The sequence below is a fragment of the Beta vulgaris genome, chromosome 5, assembly GCF_026745355.1.
Source record: "Beta vulgaris subsp. vulgaris cultivar EL10 chromosome 5, EL10.2, whole genome shotgun sequence".
Lineage (NCBI taxonomy): Eukaryota > Viridiplantae > Streptophyta > Magnoliopsida > Caryophyllales > Amaranthaceae > Beta > Beta vulgaris.
In genome coordinates this window covers 15,715,510-15,737,664 of record NC_079206.1, presented here as the reverse complement: position 1 = coordinate 15,737,664, position 22,155 = coordinate 15,715,510, and the positions used below count along the sequence as shown (strand labels likewise).

Genomic DNA, 22,155 nt, shown 5'->3' with positions numbered 1-22,155 from the left:
TGACATTAATGATATTAATTCATGAGATCCGAGTTCTCCCTCTTCTCTTGCCCCATCACCCCACCTAAATTTACAAAAGAACTTACAGGATATGGGAGGTAAATTAAGATGTTATCCTCCAAAAAATGTGCAGAGTTGAAATCAAATAAAACAAATTACACAGCCAAAATGTTTGGGTGAAATGGTTAATTAATATCATGTAACCTATAATATTAATTAGCAAAGGAAACCGTACACATAAAGCAACTCAAATATATAGATAGGATTGGACTTCGAAGTCAAGTCATTCACTTCAAATCTTACAAAACCAAACATCTACCTTGCACATGAAACTTCTTAATAAGCCTCGTTAACGAAAATAAAAAAAACGAACGGAAACGGAAAAAAAAGGAAACGAAAATGAACAAAAAATGAACAAAAATGAACAAAAATGAAAAAAAAATGAACGAAAATGAACAAAAATGAAAAAAAAAAAGAACGAAAATACAAAAGAGAAAAATTATAGATCTGAATACATGAACATTAATCAAAACAAAGATGAAGAAATTATAGATCTGAAAAAAATCATCACTCGTTGCCGGAGTTCAACCGAAAGTCCCAATATCAAAGTGGAGTTCGACGACGACGAAAAGATGGCCGGAGTTCGACCGACAGAGAAAAGGACGAACAGCGCGGCAAGGCGGCGCAGGGAACGACGAACCCTCATTGAGAAGGAACGAATATTTGTTGTTGGGGAAGAAGGGAGGAGGAAGGAGGGTGAGAAAGAAGGGAGAAGAAAGGACGTGAGAGAGGAGAGAGAATAATGAGGGAGAGGGCAGGATAAAAAACCCTGATCTTGATATTTTATTGGGATGAGCCCGCTTAATATGTTAAGCCCGCGATCAATTCCTTTCAAAATTGTTTTTAAAAAAAGCCCATAAAGGGTTGCGTTTTTAAAAAAATGCAGCCCTTCACTAATAGGGCTGCGGTTTTTGCATTGACCGCAGCCCTTCGTATGTGAAGGACTGCGGTTTTTGGGCTAACCGCATCCCTTCACTAAGAAGGGCTGCGTTTTTCAAAAAATGCATCCCTTGCAGCGCAGCCCTTCCGCTTTTTTCCACTAGTGAATTAAAATCGGTAACCCCCAGGGATTAAATCTTCCAAAGCATTCAATACTAAACTATTTGGTGTCCATTGACTTACACTAGTAGAATAAATGCTTATTGTTGCGGTCATAAAGTGGCCTATTGCGACAGTTTTGACCGCGCAACAATTAACGGGGCAACAATATTTGAATATATTGTTGCAGTTTCTAGATAAAATCGCAGCAATATGTTTATTTTATATTAGATTTATAAAGCATATTGTTGCGGTTTCTTCTAGAAACCGCAGCAAATATGTTGTATTTAATAATAATAAAAATAGGCATATTGCTGCGGTTTTTGGGAAAACCGCAACAATAGGTACTGGTACAGGGTCATTTTTTTTTTTTTTTGCATTTTGTCATTAAATTTAAAAGACAAAAAAGCTATGCTAAAAGAAAATAAACATTACTGATTGAAACTAATGACAAAAAATTATTATTAAAAATTCAAAAATATAAAAAGTACAAATTAAAATATATTATTACAATATATTTAAGGTAGAGTATAAAAAAATCAAAATTATAATACAAAAAACAACAAATCTGAAATGAAAAAGCAAACATAAAAAACAACGGTTACCACTAACTGACCAATTACAAAAAAATATAATAAAAATATATATATATATATATATATATTAGAAAAAAAATAAGAAACTGATCTTAAAAAAACAAAAAAAATCAAAAAAACCTAAAACAAAAAATCTACAACACATCTATAAAACGAAAAAAATAAAAAAAAAACTAAAATCAAAAATCTGAATACAGATCTTAAAAAAACGAAAAAAAAGGAAAAAAAATGGAACGAAACAGATCAAAGGAACGAGCGAAGATGAACGAAGGTCGACGAAGATGAACAGCGAACGAACGAGTGATGGCGCTTCAAATTCTGATAAGAACGAAGGACGAACGAGTTTGAGAGGATTCGAAGTGTATGAAGATGAACCAACGAATGAGGTCGACGAAGTGCAAATAATATCAATTGAAGGACGAGCGAGTTTGGATTTTGATATTTGCATCCATCACACTAACACGTCAGACATGTATCAGTTTACATAATCTTTTGTCAATTTCTATAGAGAGAGGAGAGAGGCATGAATTGAGAGAGGAGAGAAGAGGGAGAGAGGAGAGAGGGGCGTGAGTTGAGAGAGGAGGGAGGAAAGGCGTCAGTTGAGAGAGGAGAGAAGATTAAAAAATCCTAACATCTTTAAATATTTTTTAAGGATATATTGTTGCGGCTTTTTAGAAGAACCGCAGCAACCGCAACAATATTTTTGGTCAAATAGTCAAAAAAATTCCGTTGAAATTATATTGCTGCGATTTTCGATCGAAACCGCAGCAATAAGGTTATTTATATTTTTCATTTTCTTTTTACGTAATATATTGTTGTGTATGGGTAAAACCGCAGCAATATCACCGCAGCAATAAGCAATTATTCTACTAGTGTTGTTTGCAAGGTCAATGAACTGATTTTGCACCAACAAACTCATAGCTGGTGAATCTCCATTTTGATAATAGTATATTAATACTTTCTCCGTTTCTAAATAAGTGCAACATTTGCATAGTGTTTACTATTCACAATTTAAACTTTAATTAGGTTTGGTGATTTACAGTTTAGGAAAAACATAGTCATGTGGGATCTTGTTAGATTCGTCTGAATGTGAATTTTTTTAATATCAACTTTTTATAATTTTTACTTATTGATAATTGAAGATATTAATGGTTAAAATAATGAATTGACAAACATGAAAATAAGAAGTGTTGCACTTATTTAGAAACGAAAGAAGTATATGGTATCTAAGGTAACTAACTATCTACCTAGGGTTAATTAAATATCAAAATAAACTTCATGCGCTTATAAGAGATTATCATAATAAACTTAAGATACAAACTCTTCTAATATAAATTCATAATGACATATGTTGGTGCCAATAAAATTAAGGAGTTTATAGACAAATATACCTTCCCTTTTCTCTCTCTCTCTCTCTTTTCTGTCATCTTTTCTGTCCTCCTTCCACCACCATAATCATGGCAACCCTCCACTTATCCATATAAGTATAAATACTACAACATATATCTCTTCTTTCCCTCTTACTTAATTACTAAAGATTGAAGTTGTGTTTTTGATGAATTGGGATTAGAACTACTAGTAAAAAAAACATGCACTACATTATATGTACAACATAATTTATTAAGATTTTATAAATATAGTGTTGTAAATAAACATAAAAATAATACAAATTATTGTGTATAACCATTACACCATAATTTATGGTGTAACAACCACAAATCGTCGCTTAGTTTGTAAATAAATAAAAAAAAACTCAATCGACATGAAACAATGAGAAAATGACGTGTATGTCATTATTTGTATAGTCTAGGTCATTCTTGTTAAACTATATGACATTATTATATATGTTACACAATAAGTTATGGTATAACATGGTACACCCAATACACACTCTAAAAATAATATATCAAAAAACATGTACATCAACACTGTTATAAATAAACATTTCATACTAATAAGCACTCTACAATATGTACTCCATATTTAAACCCTATCGAACAAAGTAATGGATTTCTGTGATTCTTTTGTCTTCTTTTTTCATTTCCTCTTTTCTCTAGCTTGATCTGTATTATCACTTTTTATCTTGTTTAGTGGCTTCCAAAATGAAAAAAAGTTAATCTTTTGCCTCTGGCCACACACGTCGCTGTGCGTTTCCTTCTATGCTGCTTGTGTGTATTTCCTGCATGGCTGCATACATATGAGGAGTAAGCCAGTAAGGTGCAACCTAGTGGTATTTGCTGCGATATCCTAATCTACAGTAGCGGATTCATGCTCGTTGGTGGGCTAGGAGCTCTGAAGGGTGACTAAATTGAGTGTATGTATGCGTAGTGAGATAAAGGTGATTTTAGAAAGGAGACATCAATGGCCGGAGTTTGTCATGGATTATGACCCATGAGCTAATATCTATAGAGAGAAAATGGGATCGAGTATAGTAAGAAATGGGATAAAGAAGTGACTTAAGGTGAAAGGTGACCCCTAGTCTTAAAGTTACTCCTTCAACTTAAAAAGTGATCATTTTATGGAGTACACCGGTGTTTTTAATATCATAGTATGAAAAGTCTCATACTAGAATGTGCATAAGAATTGAAGTAATTATGTAATTTTTTTTTATTAGGAAAGATAATTAGTCTGATAATTAATCCTTACTAAATTACTAGCTTGTAGGACATACTAATTTAGAGGATAGGTACAAGATTACACAGTCCATAAGACAACAGACCTGAAGGCCCACACCATCACAAGAATAATCCCCAACATATTGTTGGGATAAGGAGTTTGAACCCAGGTCATTGCCCTCAAATTCGGGATGGTACTATACAGAGCTACCACTTCTCCCTCGAAGTGATTATGTAATTGTATATTATTATTATTATTGATATTAGAGCTGGTAATGTGTTAGGTGACATCAAATTTATGTTTCAGTTAGTATGAATGGATTCAAAAATATCCCAAATAACACTTAACTTGTTTTGTTTAACATGAATCATGTAGTATTTCAGCACAACATAAACCTGATCTAATTGAATAAACTAACACAATCTTCACGTTTTGGAAATCTATGCTCTAATTTTATTTCCCAAGTTAACTTTAATGGATTGCTCGACATGAATTTAAGTTGTTTAATTTATAGGATTAGACATGTTCAATTTTTACCGTCTTTATTTCATATATTTCATGGCGATTGGCATCATCATATACTGTCAACTCTCAAGGCGGTCCATTTTTAAAGGATTATTAGGCATTTGCGTTTAGAATCTTTTTAATGTCGATCAACCCCTATATTTTTACTATCTCGTGTATTCTTTAAAAGAAAAGTAAACTCTGTTTTTTTTTTTTTACCACCTGTATTTTCTTTTTATCACCCAAAATACTATTGATCCATCGATTTACATACCTCTCACCTAGTCACCTCCCTAACTCTTCGCTCTCTTTTGTAAATTCTACATCCTCCCTCTCTCTCTCGACATCTTTCCTCCACAACCCACTTTGATCCACCACCATCACCCTGCCACGGACCACTACCACCATTACCTTGGAATATGAACGGGACTTGCACATTTCGTAGTGAAACATCAAATTAGGTAATTAGTTACTCCTTTCGTTTCAAAATATAAGGCACGTTTAAAGAAAATTTGATTTGACCACAAATATCTGTAATTATATATAAAATAAATATTAGAGAAAATTATACAGTTAGATTCGTCTTGAGAAATACTATAATAAAATTATTTTTTAAAATTTTCTATCGACATAAATTGAGAGTAATTAAGGGTCAAAGTTCAACCTCAATTATTGTGCGTGCCTTAGATATTGAAACAGAGGAATTTATTTTTCACATAATTTTCTTTTTTGGAAGGATCGGTATGTCAAGGAACGAAAATGATGTTCCCTAACCATATGCGAAAAATAAATCTGTGCCCCATTATTTCTACTTTCTAGTCTTTATGTTGTGTACAATGTTATTAGAATCGGGATCCTACTTTGGATCGTAGGGGTTGATAGGATCGAGTTGACGGGATCGAATCAGCGGGATCGGATCGTAGGATCGTAAGATCCTACAATTTCATAAAATAGAGATACTTATGCTAGAATATGATCAAAAACCCATGTTAAAAATTTACACAAATTAATAACGACTTATTTCATTAACAAATGGTGATAGTTTTTCAATACTATAAGATTCAAGTAACATGCAACCAAATCTGATACGAGAAATATAATATGTGAAATTACTTTATGATTTTTTTACTATCGAATCGAATTGTAGAATCGTATTAAAGATCCTACCATGTAATTTTTTGAGGTTGGGTAGATCAAAAGATCCTACAAGATTAAGATCCTGCATAGGATCAGGATCGGTGAAATCCTTCCGGATCGTAGAATCGTAGGATCATAAGATTTGAATCGGGATTTTAACAACAATGGTTGTGCATACTATTATTTGCGGAAAAAAAAGTTGGATTATTGTTTTGATATTTTCAAATATGAGTTGCTTTTCTTTCATATATCTACAAAGTCAAAGTTGACCAATTTTAATTTGACCAGAGTGTTTCACTAATATATAAGGAATAATCATGTATAGATCAGTAATATTGTTAAAATCATCTTAATGTGATTATTAGAAATATCAATTATTTAGGATATTTATTGGAAAATGAAGAAATTAATCTATTAAAGATATGTCTTGAAAATGTATAAAGAAGAGTATTTTGAGACGGAAAAACCAGGTCATCCACAAAAGCATGCATCGTTTTGGTGTGTGTGTATATATATATATAGGCAAGATCACATGAGAATGCTCCTTACATGAGAAATGAGAATGAATCTCAACCACACGATTGGTTTAGAGTTACAACACTTATTCATTAGAGTTATATCCCTCTAAAAAATTTTGAATTCAAATTTTTTTTTGTTTTTTTTGAATTTTTTTTCCAAATATTTTGTTTTTGGAGTTACATCACTTTTTCATTAGAGTTACATCACTTATTCATAAGAGCTATAGCGTGTAAAATTCATTCTCATTTCTCATATAAGTATGCATTCTCATATGAACTCACTTATATATATATACTTCCTGTATTTGTTTTTGAGTGCAACACTTTGACTTTTGTACTATTCACACACCTTACTTTGACCGTATTTTTTTAAACTAATATATAAAAATAAAATCGATCATATAAAATATTGTTGGATTTGTTTCAATGAATTCTTTCATTATATCAATTTTTTATAACTAGAAATACAAAATTAGATATATTAATGGTCAAATTTGTACGTCAACAACCGTAAAAGTCAAACTGTTACACTTATTTAGAAACGGAGGTTAGAATCTACTTTGAAAATTCCGCTATTTACCTTTGACTATGTATTATGAACTTTTAGATAAAACCAAATGTTATAATGTAATATGTTATTCGATTTGTTTCAATGTATATTTTCATAAAATCAAATTTTTATATTTTACTTCTAACACAATTACAGAAATTAATAGTAAAAGTAGTGCATCACCAAGCGTGAGAGTCAAAGTGTAGCGAGTAAAAAGAAATGTAGAAAGTAGTAGAATTTCCCAGACTCCAGTTCAATCACAATCAAGGTCTAGGGATTTCATTTGCATTCTTGTGAGTCGTGAGGCATCATCCAACACTAAATGTTTAACCAAAGTTCTTTAATTCGTGGTGATCGTTACATGCATATAGAAAATTTCTGAAGGCCTACAATATGCAAGCCTATAAGCTATCTGATATTGGCTTCAGGACCACATATGTTTTTACTTTTTACATAGACTTTGCTTTCATATGTGGGTCAATCTCCTTAATTAACTAAGGTAATTATAATACAAAATTATATATGATGCATCATGTAGTCATAACATATATAGTGGAATTTATATGATACCCAAGATGTTTTGCATGCTTATGATTATGAATCACCAAATCCTGCACAGGATTCTGTTTAGCAGGCGAAATTGGATATGATTAGCAAAGAAAATAATAAGGATGGTGGGCAACACTGGAGTTTGGAGGTATTAGCATCAGCAGCTTTCATCTTGAACCTTTTTTTTGTCCATTACGTCATTGTGATAAACAAGCACATATGATTATAATTAGGTAAAGCTATAAGATGTTGCTTTTCTGGGTGACAAATAGTGATTTCTCACTCATCTTTGGCTTATCATTCTTCCCTTCCTAGTTCCTACTTGGTCATTCATGTTTGACTTTTCGCCAGCACTGTAGAGGATTTTCAAGTTGCAACTATCCCACTATTTCGCTCTTTCATTATAGATGGAGACATAGAGTATTAGGATTAAATGAGAAGTATAAAAGTGTTATGAAATAAAGAAGCACAAAAATTTAATCAGAAGAAATTTTATCTGATTTTCACTTGCGCATCTCATTGCTCATTGTATGGGGTATACAAGTTATACGTTATTTAACCTACTAAAGCTATATATAGGTGTGGTAAATTTTCCACAAACATTAAATGCACATACATGGATTCCACATGCGTGGCATTCATCTTTTGAGTCTTAACACTCCCCCTTAAATATCCATCATGTAGAAAATAGAGAAGGTATTAGTCGCCTCATTAAAAACCTTATCAGGTAAATTAAAGGGATAAAAGCCTGAATAAGGGAAACAAATTCAACTTTTAATTATATATGCTATAATAAACTGTCACATTAAAAACCTTTGCGGGAAAAACTCGGTGGGATAATAACCTGATCGAATAGCAAAAGAGTGCAGTGCATATAATACTCCCCCCTAATTTTAGCATATATCACGAAGATAATGCATTCTAATTTTCCGGACTAACTCTTCAAATTTCTTCGCCGGAAGGGATTTGGTAAATAAATCTGCATAATTTTCTTATGTGATTGGATCTGTTGAATGTTTCTTTTCCCTTCCTTTTGGAGGTGATGTGTGAAAAGAGCATTGGTGATAAATATTTAGTTCTATCTCCTTTGATGTACCCCTCGCTTATTTAGGTGATACATGTATTATTGTCTTAATTCGTAGATGATAGTTGGATTTGTTGTTATCGTTTACGTTTCACATTCTTCTTGGATATTGTAGTACTTCAATAAGTGAATAGATACCTGAATTAAGACTTAGCTTTTTGTGGATCTAAAAGGTAACAACCATCTTCATATCCAATGAGTGACGCATTTGATTTCAACTGATAGAATAATCCAAGGTTTTGTGTTCCTCGAAGATAACATAATAAGTGTCCGATTCTATTCACTAGTACATACTTCACGTTTTGCGTCAAATGTCAGGCCCTCATTTGCGTCGGATATGTGTCTAACGTTAGAGTCCCCGACGCAAATTTGTCATAGAAGATCTGAATCGAATAAGAACACAATGCAATTATTAACCTATTTGCGTTGGACATATAGCACAGTCCGACGCACATGACTCCTCAGCGCTGGGAAAATGATTGTCATCAGCGATGGACACATGGTAATGTGCGACACACGCAACAGTCATCTGTGTCGGACGTGTAAGATGTGCGACGCTAATAACATTCATGTGCGTCAGACGCACTGCAATACGCGACGCACATGGTATTTGATCTTCACATGTTAGCTTAATAATAAATTAATAATTTTGGTGAAAATTTGAATTCATTGTTTTGCTACATTTTTCATCCATTTTTGCTTTTCTTTCGTTGTTGCGGCTTCAGAGAATGTTGATTTTCTTTCGTCCATTAGCACATGACAAAAATATGATCCATTGTATTTCGTTCTTTTTCCACTCCCATTGATTAAGAGAATAGTAATTAATGAACTTAATTATTATAGAGTTTAAAATCATTCCATTTAGATAATCAACAAGCAACAAATCTAGTCATTGAAGTGAATCAAAGTACAAAACGACATATAAAAATAGAACCTAAAAATACAAAATCAAATCTAATACAAAAGAATCCTAAAAATTCATGTCAGTGAAACGAAATTAAAATATATATCCCAAAGAAACAAAATTAGATCTAATACAAAGTACCCTAAAATCTAAAGCAATTAACAATATAATTCGAGTAAGATCGAATATGAAAATCATAACCGTCAAGTTAATTTCGTTGAATTCTGATGTCTTCTTCAATCTTCACCGTCATCTTCTGCTTTCTAGTCGCCCTTAGCCTTAGTTTCGGTGACAGTGGCGAAAGGGGATCGCGATCGTCATTTGCAGTTCCGATGAGATCTTCGTTTAGCAGTTAATACGAGGAATGGTGCGGGAATGACATTAGAGATGCTACATGCAGATCGAAGAGGAAGATGAAGAGAGAGATTGAGAGTGAGAGTGAGAGAGGTGCAAGAAATGTTGGTGTGAGGGAGTGACAGCGAGTGAATGAAGAAAGAGAAGTGTTGTAGGGTTTAAAGTAAAAAGGGAGGCGGGCTTGGTTCAATTTGTGTCGGATGGGGCTATATGGTCCGACGCAAATTATCCCAACTAAGAGGGATTGAAACCCATTTGCATCACATGGTACTAATGTTCGACGAAAATCCTTGGATCCAAAAACCAACTACTTCACTCATCTACGTCGGATGAGCATTCATGTGCGACACAAATCACCTGATACAAGGATTTGCATCGCACCGTAGGCACGTTTTGACGCAAATCCTCATATCATTTGCATCAAACTTTGATTATAATGCGACGCAAATCATCTGCTCCTGAACCCTTGCGTCACTTCTTCGTGCATGCGACGCAAATAGGTAGACGCAAATCGTTGATTCTGTACTAGTAATTCCAATGTCTCTTTGTTGGTGCATTGCTCTATCTATCTAACAAGTATACCGAAAAAGCTATGTCAGGTCGAGTATTGTTAGGCAAGTACATTAAGGCACCAATTGCGCTTAAATGCGGTACTTCGGGACCAAGAATTTCTTCGTTTTCTTCTCGTGGTCTGAATGGATCATCTTTGACATTCAGAAAATTAAACACACTGTCACCGGCGAACTTATTGGGTGGGCTTTGTCCATGAAAAAACGTTTCATAATTTTTTCAGTATAGTTTGATTGATGGAAAAGAATCTCATTTCTCGAATGTTCCATTTGCACGCCAAGGCAAAACAATTCCTCCCGAGATCCTTTATCTCAAATTATTTCATCAAGTACTTTGCAGTCACTTTGAGTTCTCTATGTGTTCCAATAATATTCAAATGATCAACATAAACAATGATGGTGAATCCTAATTTAGATCACTTAATGAATAGATATGGACTGGTTTAATTATTATTGAATCTTTTCTTTCAGTAGGTATTCACTTAGATGATTACACCACATTCTTTCGGATTGTTTTAGCTCATAGACTCACCTTTCAATTTTTTTTTGAAAGCATCTCTTTAGGTTTGTGATTTTCTGGTAGTTTTAGTTCATCAGGAACTTTCATATAAATATTTGTGTCAAGTGAGCCATACAAATACGCAGTCACTACATCCATCAACCTCATTTGCAAGCCTTTTAAAACTGGTAAACTTACCAGAAATCTTAGTGTAGTTGCATCAACTACTCGAGAACATGTCTCATTATAATCAATCCCTGACATTTGCGAGAAACCTTGGGCTACTAGCCTTGCCTTATATATAGTAACCTCTTTTTTCTCATTTCGTTTTCTCACAAATACCCGTTTGTACCCAACTGGTTGTACACCTTTTGGTATTTGGGTTGTCCGAATACCTCATGTCTTTCAAGTGATTTCAATTCTGCTTGAATTGCTTCTTTTTCATTTTGGCCAATTTTTGTGTTGCGGCATTCATCTACTGTATTTGGGTTATTTGTACTGCGACATTCATCTACTGCGACAAATACCCCTTTGTACCCAACTGGTTATACACCTTTTGGTATTTGGGTTATTTGTTCGAATACCTCATGTCTTTCAAGTGATTTCAATTCTGCTTGAATTGCTTCTTTTTCATTTTGGCCAGTTTTTCTGCTGCAACATTCATCTATTGTATTTGGTTCTATATCATTTTCATCGTATCTCATTCCAACATCTATCGAGTAAGCAAAGATTCATCTTTTCCTTTCCATTGTTTCTTTGTAGAAACATAATTAATTGAGGTTTTATTGTTGTCTATGTTTTCATGTTCCATTTCTTCAGGAACATGCTTATTTTATTTTTGTTTTATCATGAATTTCGTCATGCTCCGTTGGAGGATCTATATTAATTTCGTTTGTTATACCGCCTTGCTTTTTCATTTTTCTCGGTTTTAAATTTTAGAACTGGGTGTTCTAACACGTTTTGAGACTGCTATTGACTCATTTTCAATGGCCTTGTTGTCACTAGGTATTTAAATCTTGTGCAGGGGCATTTTCAGCAGGTACATGTAAATTTAATTTGTCACTTTCTTAGTGTAAGTGAATGCATATGGCAATCGGTTCGCAATACTTTACAAATGAACACTTTTCTTGACTTCTTGTTCACATGGACTTTACCTTCAGTCCAAAAATGAATTTTCGATATGTTCCATGTAGATTATGTTTTATGTTTTGTGGGTCCACTTTCTCTCCCCCTTAAAAATGAGAATACTGACTCATTAAAATGACAGTCGGCAATTCGAGCCGTAAATAAATCGTCAGTTGTTGGCTCTAAATATTTGATAATTGACAGAGAATCAAATGCAACATATATTCCCATCCTTCTTTGTGGACCCATTGTCGTAAGTTGGGGTGGAGCAATAGGTACATGTATATTGCACACAAAAATAAATCAAATGTGAGATATTCGGTTCTCGACCTAATACTAATTGTAACGATGGGAATTTGTGATAGGTTATTGGTCTTCATCTTATCAATGTTGTTGCATGTAATATAGCATGACCCCAAGCAGAAGAGGGTAGTTTTAATCTCATTATTAATGATCTCGCAATTAATTATAGTCTCTTGATTAATGATTTAGCAAGACCATTTTGTTTATGTATAGGAGACCACAGGGTGATCTACAACAATCCCAATAGACATGAAATCGTCATTGAAAGTTTGGGATGCGAATTCCCGTCCCCAGCATTGTCTAATCTTATTATCTTTATTGTATGATCTGGGAATTGAGTTCTTAGTCGAATCATTTGAGCCAGAATTTTTGCAAAAGCAACATTTTTACTTGACAAAAGGCTCATATGTTACTAGCAAGTAGAGGCATCAATTAAAACCATGAAATAGCGGAATGGTCTTCATGCAGGGTGAATAGGCCGACAAATATCTCCTTGTATTCTTTTTAAACACGTTGGAGATTTAGTGGCAATAATCTTATTGTAGATGGTCTGGTTATTAATTTGCCAAGTGAGCATGCAGGGAATGATAATTCATTTGACCGAGGATTTTAACATTCTATGTAGAGTGTTCAATTGAGTTTTCATTAATTTTATGCATCATTCCTGTGCCATGATGGCCTAATCGGTCATGTAGTAGAGTCAATAATTTTCTGTTATCTAACTTCTGGTTAGATATCATATAAATTTCAATCGCACGTATATATATGTGATATAGTCCCTAGAAAATTGCTGCCAATTTTTCATAAATGTATTTCTTTTCACATTTTCAGCCGTGAGGCATATAAATTCCTCTTGGTTCACCTTCATTGGTTCCAAATGGTAACCATTAAGACGTCCATTTTTGAAAGTTATGAGGTTTTTCGAGATTTACTCGAATATAATGCGTCATTGATTATCAGTTCTGTCGGATTTGGAAATATAATGCAAGCTTTCTCAGAGCATTTAACTAACTTGGTTGTCCTAAAGATTGTGCTGACATTATTTGATTGGAATATTGTAAGTTTTGAAAAATACTCATCATTTTTCAATCTGGTGCGTGTTGTCCCAATGTCGAGAAGAAATCATTCTTTGGTTCCAACTGGTAAATTAATATCTTCATAAATAATAAATATAATGATCAGTATAAGAAAATGCATATTTTTTATTAATAATTAAAGAGAGAATACATTAATGTGAATATTGAAGCTAGCAATTTAAACAAACTAAGCATATTCATGCATTGCTATTTAGACAAAGTTATTTTCATTTTCAGCTTTATCCATGAAGAAATCTGAAACTTCAAGGTTGGGCATGGATGTGTAGTAGCTTCAAAAACAAAGTTTGCTTCAGCATTTCCCCTTTGTTCTTTATTGAAATTTGATATAGGTCTACCAAGTGTTTGAAATTTGATATAGGTCTACCAAGTGTTTGACAGCACGACATGTGCGACCCCAATGTCCAGTTATGCCACATCTGTGGCAAGTGTATTTTCCTTTATAGGATGTATGGCTCTGAATTCCAGATGATTGTCCCCATTTTTATCTAAATTTTCAAAATTGTTATTTATTGGAGAAAATCGGCCTATGCCACGTCCACACCGTAGGTCACGGTAATTACCATGTCCTCTCCCCACGACCATTATAACTACCTCGTTCACCTAAGTATAGCATTCGCTTCTGGTGGATTAGAACTTTCTATTGCATTTAGTTCATAGGTGGCTGAAGACCCAGTAGGTCTAAGATTATAACTTTTCAGCAAAAATCATTATTTGTTCAACCAAAAGTAGTAAGCTTAGCTCAGAGTATTTTTTGAAAGCTCTGAATATGTATTGTTGTGCCAATATTATATTAGTAGCATGAAAAGTGGAGAGTCTTCCATCTATCATATCCTCTTCCGTGATGGGATGATCGCAATATCTCAACAATAACACAATGCTAAACAATGTTGAATTCTAATCACTAATTGTTTTAAAATCCTGAAACCTCAAATTGGTCCAGTTAAAATGTGCCTTTCGGAGAGCATATTTTTTATGATGCCCATATCTTTCATTTAAGTTATCCGATAGTTCGTGGGATCCTCCACAAGTATTCAGTTTTTAAACTTTCACTTAAAAAATTCCTCGAAAAGACTAAGGCTTTTGCCTTTCCATGTTCAGTTGTAATTTTTACTAATGCGGCTGATGTAGTTGCGTCCCTTTATTGGGTTGTCACACCTTTAATTATATGTTCCAGTCCTTGGGCCTTCAAATTCATCTGGGCGTGTAACACCCCAAATTTCTCTCTTTTGAAAAATTTATTTTAATATAAAACTCCTTGAGAAACTTGAGAGTATTACCGCCACGTGATAACGTTAAAGGCTTTAATCCTAACTACTAACTGAACTTAACTAATGCAGCGGAATTAATAAAAATAACTTCTCTTTATTGATAAATAAAAATTTATTGTTTCAACTATGACAAAGGGAAAAAAATAAAACATAATGACTACTAAACTAAGCTATGTAGTACTCCTCACTAGCTCCCATATGTAGTATGCATCAATCAACCTGAAAAATCTGCTCACCAAAAGGATCATCACAGGGACAAAGCCATAAAACAAACAAAACAAAATGCGTGTCAGTAAAAATACTGAGTACATGTATAAGCGGAAATTTAAATACTTTGCTAAACATTCAAAATACTCATATAAACCTTCCTTGGATACTTGAAATAACTTGTATAAATTCTTTGGATACTTGAAATAACTTGTATAATATAAAGTATATAACTTTAATAAAAGTTATTTTCCTTGCCTAGATACCTTTCCTAAAGTGTGCACACCCCCCAGTTTAGTATTCCTTACTGAGTATATTACGAGGGAACTACCTTGTCCACATGACTTATACAAAAGTACATGGGTAAAATATAATAGCTACGTTCTTGTTAGTAATAACAAACCGTGGCTCTTTATAAATTGTGATCATAAAAGATCATATAACTAATAAAAATCTTTCGGAAATAATCCTCCTTTAAAAGAATAATAATCTTATATAAATATTTAGCCATATGAAAATATGATATAAATAACGTGTTCATAAACTCATCTTGGAAATTTTCAATGCTATATGAAATAATAACTTTTATGATAACAGCATATAGCATAACAATTAACACTGGGATACTTTGGCGGAAGTAGTTAAATTATGGAATTGAAATTTAACACCTACATAATTCCAGTTGAAAGCTGACGGAAACCAATTAACAAAACCATCGTGACATGATTAACACCAAACTCACGTAAAACATGTAGAATGATACACTCACTTATGGAATATGCTGAAACTTAACACCTACATGCTATTCACACTAAAAGTTATAAAATTAATAAACTTAACAGTACACTAAGAGGTTAATTTAGCAATACACTTACTTATGGAATATGCTGAACTTATAATATTGACACTAAACTCACGCATATATAACAATCTAAAATAACAACCCTAAAAACATAATACTATATGTGCATAACAATATTAAAAATCTACATATACACGCACCTTCAAAATAATAATACTAGGGAGGAAAATAGAGAAGGTAGGCTAAGAGGGAGAGAGAGTTTAAACTTGAGAAAAGAGATTTATTCCTCAAATTTGGTGTGAAGAATATGGTGGGTGGAGACCCCTATTTATACTAGTTGGGTAAATAGATGAATAGGAATATGAACTAAAAGATAGATTCTTGAGAAAAGATAATTACTTTAGGTAGGATAAACTATCTTTTATGATAATATACCTAGAATAGAGGAATATTCCACAAGATAAATAGTCTAGATGCTAATTAACCAAAAGATAAAATAAACCAATTAACAAATTAACCCAAAAGATAAAATAATAAAAAGAAACCAACTTGGAAACAAAGTAACTCACTGGCGTGAGTTCCTTCACGTCATTTAAAGATTTTTTTTTTTTTTTTCTATATAAATCTTTTGTAAATCCTTTTTGAAATTTCTTTTAAAATATCTTCTAACTACTTGGATTATAACTTGTAAACTTAGGCCCAATATATAATTTGGGTTAGAATTTATTTGAAAACCCAATAATTTAATACAAAGGCTTATTTGAAACCTTTATAATTAATAAAAGCCTTTTTAGTATATAAAACCTTTTAAAAAATATAACTAATAATTTACTAAAAAATACGGAGTATTACAGGGCGTCCATCGTCAATTTTAAAAGCTTTGCCCAGATGAATCTAGTATGTTAAATTGTTTTTGCACTAGATCTCTCACTTTTTATTACAAACATGTAAATATTTGAAATTAGTAATTGATAATAAATCATCACTAGTGGAAAAAACGTCAAGGGCTACGATCAAAATAGCCCTAAGGACTGCGTTTTTGACCCGCAACCCTTAGGCAAAAAGGAAGGGTTGTTGTTTTCTACCGCAACCCTTCACTCCCAAGGGCTGCGGTTTTGATCAAAATCAAACACTTTATGCGCATTAAGGGTTGCAGTTTTGCCAAAATCACAACCCTTAATTCGCATAAAGGGTTGTGGTTTTCACCAAAACAACAGCCCTTGTGATGACCCAAAAAAAAAATTATATCTTTTTGTCCTAAATGATACTCACTTGAAATCTTGACACTATCCATAGTTAAAGAGAATCTTCTCAATTCTTTTCAATTTGTAAGAAAAGATATAATCATGTAGGTTCTTGTTTGATTCGTCTCAATAAGTAAACTATTAATATTCAATTGTTATAATTTTACTAATATATAATGAAACATATTTAAGTTCAAAGATGTGCCTTGTGAGACGCGCACAGAATAGTGAGAATGATATAAACAGGAGTACTAGTATATCAATCATTTTGCATTGCAAATTATTTTTTTCCCTACAAATATAGAGAAAGTTAAAAAATACAAATAAATATAAATGACTAAACACAGGTTCATGGGACTTTTAACTTTTGCCAAAAAAAAAAAAAAAATCTGGCGGGACCCTTAACCTAGGAACTCGCCGGAGTTCCGGCGCCACCAAAAAATCCGGCGGTTTCTCCGGCGAGTTCCAACTCTAATTCCCTTTTTAGCTTACTCCCTAGTTTGCTCTCCGGCGGGGTATCGGGTTTTTCTCTTCTCCGACGGGTGCTTATTTCCCTCCTCCCCTGTTTCGTGTTTTAATTAACTAGATCTAGACTTCCCTGCCTCCGGCGAGTTCGTTCCGTGTTAAGTCCACTAGTTCGTGGGTCAAAGTGGTCGGAGTCTTGTTGCCCGGCGTTGGTCTTAGGACCCCCCCCCCCTGTCCCTGTTTTATGGTATGTTAACCAGGTCTGGGCTTCCCTCCCCCCTCCCCCAATTAGGGTTCCATAAAAGATGTTTGGGCTTCCCCTTCCCCCTCCCCTGTTTAGTATTTAGTCTTCTTTGGGCCTCCCCTCCCCCACCCCCCTGGTTGCTAGTTTGGGCATCCCTTTCCCCATACCCCCCTATGGATGTGTTAGTGTGGCCTTTTTACTTATTATTTTAATCTGCTTGTTTTGTCTGTCAATTACTGGAGAAAGTCTGTGTCTTCAAGTGGTTGGATCTAGGTTTTGTGGTTGGTTAGGGTTTGCGTTGCAAGCATTTTCATGGATGGATTGTGCTTTATCCAATTTTGAATATCGGATAGTTGTTCGAAATCTAACAATGGTTAGATTTCTATCTCTCTGGCTAATGATTTTATTAATCATTGCCTTTAAAAAATCAAATGTGAAGACGGCTCTCCAATTTGTCAATTGGATATATAGCGCGTCAACTCATCGGAGCTTCTCATCAAAGGAGAAGCCTGATATACTCTTCCATTTGGGTACAGAGTTACAAAGGAATGTGACTCTTCTTGGAAGCCCGGTTGTAGCATCCCATGCGACAAAAGGTCATGGGGATTGTTCCGGTTGCGAGATCATGATCTCGCTGTTACTTCGTTACTCCGCCTGTGAAATCAACCCTCTCCTTCCTTTCCCTTCGTCAGGGTTCTGGCAATCGCCATCCACCAATAGAAGAGTTCTACCACAGTCATCTATCAATCTCCACCTCCAGATTGAGCAGCTCTATCCTAGTTTAAATTTAAGTTATATTTGCTTTTGTAATTGTTCTGTAAGAGCAAGTATTGCTCAGGTTAGTTTGGTTGTATTAGCGGTAGGCTGTACATCCGTTTTTTAATTAATGCAATCTTTACCCGTTGTCAAAAAAAAAAAAAAAGTTTGTAAAGGTTAGAGATTAGTGACAATGGTCCAAAAACTAAATTCAGTATATCTTCAATATAAAGTTCAAACTCCTTTCTCAATCTGCTATTCCCTCAAAACATCCTCCCACTTCACATTCAGAATGATAGAGAACCCTTCCCTTCTTGAAGATGGTTGCACCATTTTCGCTGCCTCCAGCCTCCTACAATACTCACAGAAAAGCAGAGCCAATCAACCTAATATAGACTTTAACTGTAAAACGTGAAGAAAAAATGACACCGATATTTGATGAAAGCTAATTGCCCTATCATACTGACAGATTAAAAATATATAGAGCAATGACAGGGTACGAATTATCACTGCGAGAAGCAATGCAGCCATATGATCGGAACTCGATCTAAAAAATCAGTGGAACAAAAAAGAAGCCAAACGAAGAGCACCACAGAGAGAAACACATCAATAAACTAATTTTCTTGTGTTGCATATTACTTGAGGAATTGTCTTCACAAAAGAAACAATAAAAGGAATCAGCACAATGCAAGAAGTGAGAAATCAAAGATAATAGACGAATCCAAGGACTTCACGTTAAACGAAAAAATTACGAATACTTGAATGCTAATGAGACAAGTCCAGTCTGAAAAAAACGATAGTAATTTGGAAGTCAGAATTGGCAAACAAGAGATGATAATTAAAGAAGAGTAATATTTTGTGTTCAGGGAACATGAATACTAATGAAATGAGATAGCTTAGCTATTCAAGATCAACTGAATTTTAGCTTGATTAAAACCCAACTTGAGCAAGCTGACCCCAACTATGAATTTCTTAAAACAAACATCAAGCTTCAAGATCTGAATGATACACCACAAACAGCCCCGCACACAGCAATTACCTGGACCTACAGACATGAAGGAGAGACCTTACTTGTTGCAAATCTTCCCATCCAGGTTGTTGTTGAGCAATCAGATCTCATAGTTGATCATAATGCATCGACTCCTACAGCATATCAGGGAGCTATTTTTTTGTGTAAGCATGAAATATTTGAAACCAAAATAGAAAGAAACTACATATTAGCTATCTGCAAGTGACTCAGCAGTTGGTTTTTCTCCACTGCCAAGTGCAACAAAGTCAGTAAAGATCGTTAAAATTGCTAAACTCCCTTAGCTTTTGATATTTATGAAGATTCTCCAAGACATCATTTAGGAAGAAGACAAGCAACAATAAGAAAAGAGAACAAAACAACAGGATGCCTTAGAAGAGTTTTAGTTTAGCCTCAAAGGCCCACACCAAGAACCCAACAACATCTACATGATTTACAGAAATCTAAGTATGTAAAAGCACTCAGCTTTATAGCTACATATTGTTTGATCTAGCCATAGGATCTGTATGCAAAAAATAGGATTCATACTAAAATCTAAAAAGATATGACATGGTTATATCCAGTGAGCCAAACACCAAGTAATTTATTAGTTCCAGATTTCGAAGATTGAGAGAAAGATCTATTTGAAGTAAGGATAACATAAGAAGTCCTTGATATACTTGAAAGGAGAAAAAATTTCTCATAACTAGTAAATACTGAAATGGAAGGAAATATAATGAACACATACATATGAATGAGTTCAGGAGACATAAAGCAAAATAAAATGAGACGATTGAGGAAACTCGCATCACCAACAACAAAAAAAACAACAACTACTCATTCTAAAATCACAAGCCAGCTCTAATTAAGTCCAATATATGTGTTTTGCACATGTGAGTGTCCTATGTTGGAGAAAAGAAGAAAATACAACCTCCTTAAGTCTAGAGGGTTCCTTCTCCAATTACCATTTAGTTTTGGAATGAAAGCCTCCTTTTACTTATAAGTGGTCTAGAATCTCTTCATATAAACAACTGACAACCATTTTACAAACAATTGATAAGTTAACATGGTATAAGATCGAAGGTTCACCTCTTTAAAATTCTAGGCATTTCATCATGTGCAATTCGTCTGGTGCTATGTCGTGGAATACTCAATTCGTTTGGTCCATCTCTATGTTGAAGAGTTGAAGACTCCTAATAAATTAGCTTAAGTTAATCCTATCTATCTCCACTCCCCTAAAATTAAAATCTGTATAACCTAATTGGCAGTGCGAAAATGGCTACAGAAATGTAATCAAAGAAAAACTCTGTTTTTTCAGCAAAATCAAGCAATTAATCTGTGAATTTGAACAATATGAAATCGAATTGAAAATCAGAAGAAAAGATGAGTTAATCAAAATGTTAGAGAGGAGAAAGAAATTTACCATTTTTGAAAATTAGGGTTTTCTCTGAAGATTATTGGCGAGAGGTTGAAGAAGAGACGGGGAGAGGAGCAAAGAGGTGCAACACAAAGTTGGATCTGAAAACGAAAAGAAGAAATAAGATCTAAATAGAAGAAACTCGGAAGTAATTACCAAAAAATCGAACATTTCACCTAGTTTGAATGTCGAACAACCAGACCCCCTTCTTCCTCTTGATTTAACTTGATGAACACTAAGAATTGGAGCGATTATGAAGATTAGTGAAGAACACGAAGATGAACATCGATGCCAGTTCGAAGCTTGGGGGCTGAGTTGAGCGGATTTTTGTGAGAAGGAGAGGAAGACATCGAGGACACTTTTGAATGCGCTTAATACGCGCATAGATTAAAAAAAACAAGGACTGCGGTAAGCTTAAAAACCGCAGCCCTTTATCAAAAAGGTTGCGGTTTTTAGATAATCCCAACCCTTTATCACAAAGGGCTGCGGTTTGTGGGTTAACCGCAAGCTTTTCCAAAAAGGCTTGCAGTGTTATATAATCGCAGCCCTTGCATAGCAGTTTTTGACTTTTTTTCCTACTAGTACATATATATTATCTTGCCCTGCTTTAGATATTATAATTATATATAAACAATACAAACATCAAAAAAAAAAACTAAAATAGCGTACAACATTTATGAAGCCAAAGAAATATGAAAAAAATGCCAAAAATGAAAAAAAAGAGTGATAAAAAAAGAACTTTCTAAAATGCACTTAAAGAAAAAAAAATGATATTCTTGTGCATTTTTCGTCATTCTTTCGGGGAGATATTTTTTTGTCTCCTACTTGTGTATTAGGAGATACTATATCATTAATGTCATGAGAAGGATAAAGAAATATGCTATAAGGAATAAGTAGAGTCTTATTTTCCTAAAATCTTCCTCAAAAGAAGAAGATGATGGTGATGGACGGTTATCGTCGGCGTGGAACATGATGGCCAAAGAAAAAAAAATGTGAGTTCAGATAAAAGTTGGAAGAAGTAAGGGATGTGTGGTGAAAATAGAGATGAGTTATCCGCTTTCATAGAGGGTTATCACTAACTATGCAGTTCGTCTATAGTAAAAAATATTCAATGTAATAAAATTTTAAGATCTCTTAATTGGCAAATATATATTAGAGCAATTTATATGTACTAAATTAGTCTACTATTATGCATGTTGGCAAAAATAATACATGATTAGACACAGTAATATCTAATAATGTT

General features: G+C 33.9%; 1 long non-coding RNA gene across 1 annotated transcript; it reads right to left on the bottom strand.

Annotated features, from left to right (window-relative positions):
• Nucleotides 1-18,213: 18,213 nt before the first annotated feature.
• Nucleotides 18,214-21,930, bottom strand: LOC125497341 (uncharacterized). The gene is made up of 3 exons (XR_007273971.1): nucleotides 20,919-21,930; nucleotides 19,561-19,650; nucleotides 18,214-18,841 (listed from the first exon to the last, which is right to left on the bottom strand). It is a non-coding gene; the product is annotated as an uncharacterized LOC125497341 (long non-coding RNA).
• Nucleotides 21,931-22,155: the final 225 nt, after the last annotated feature.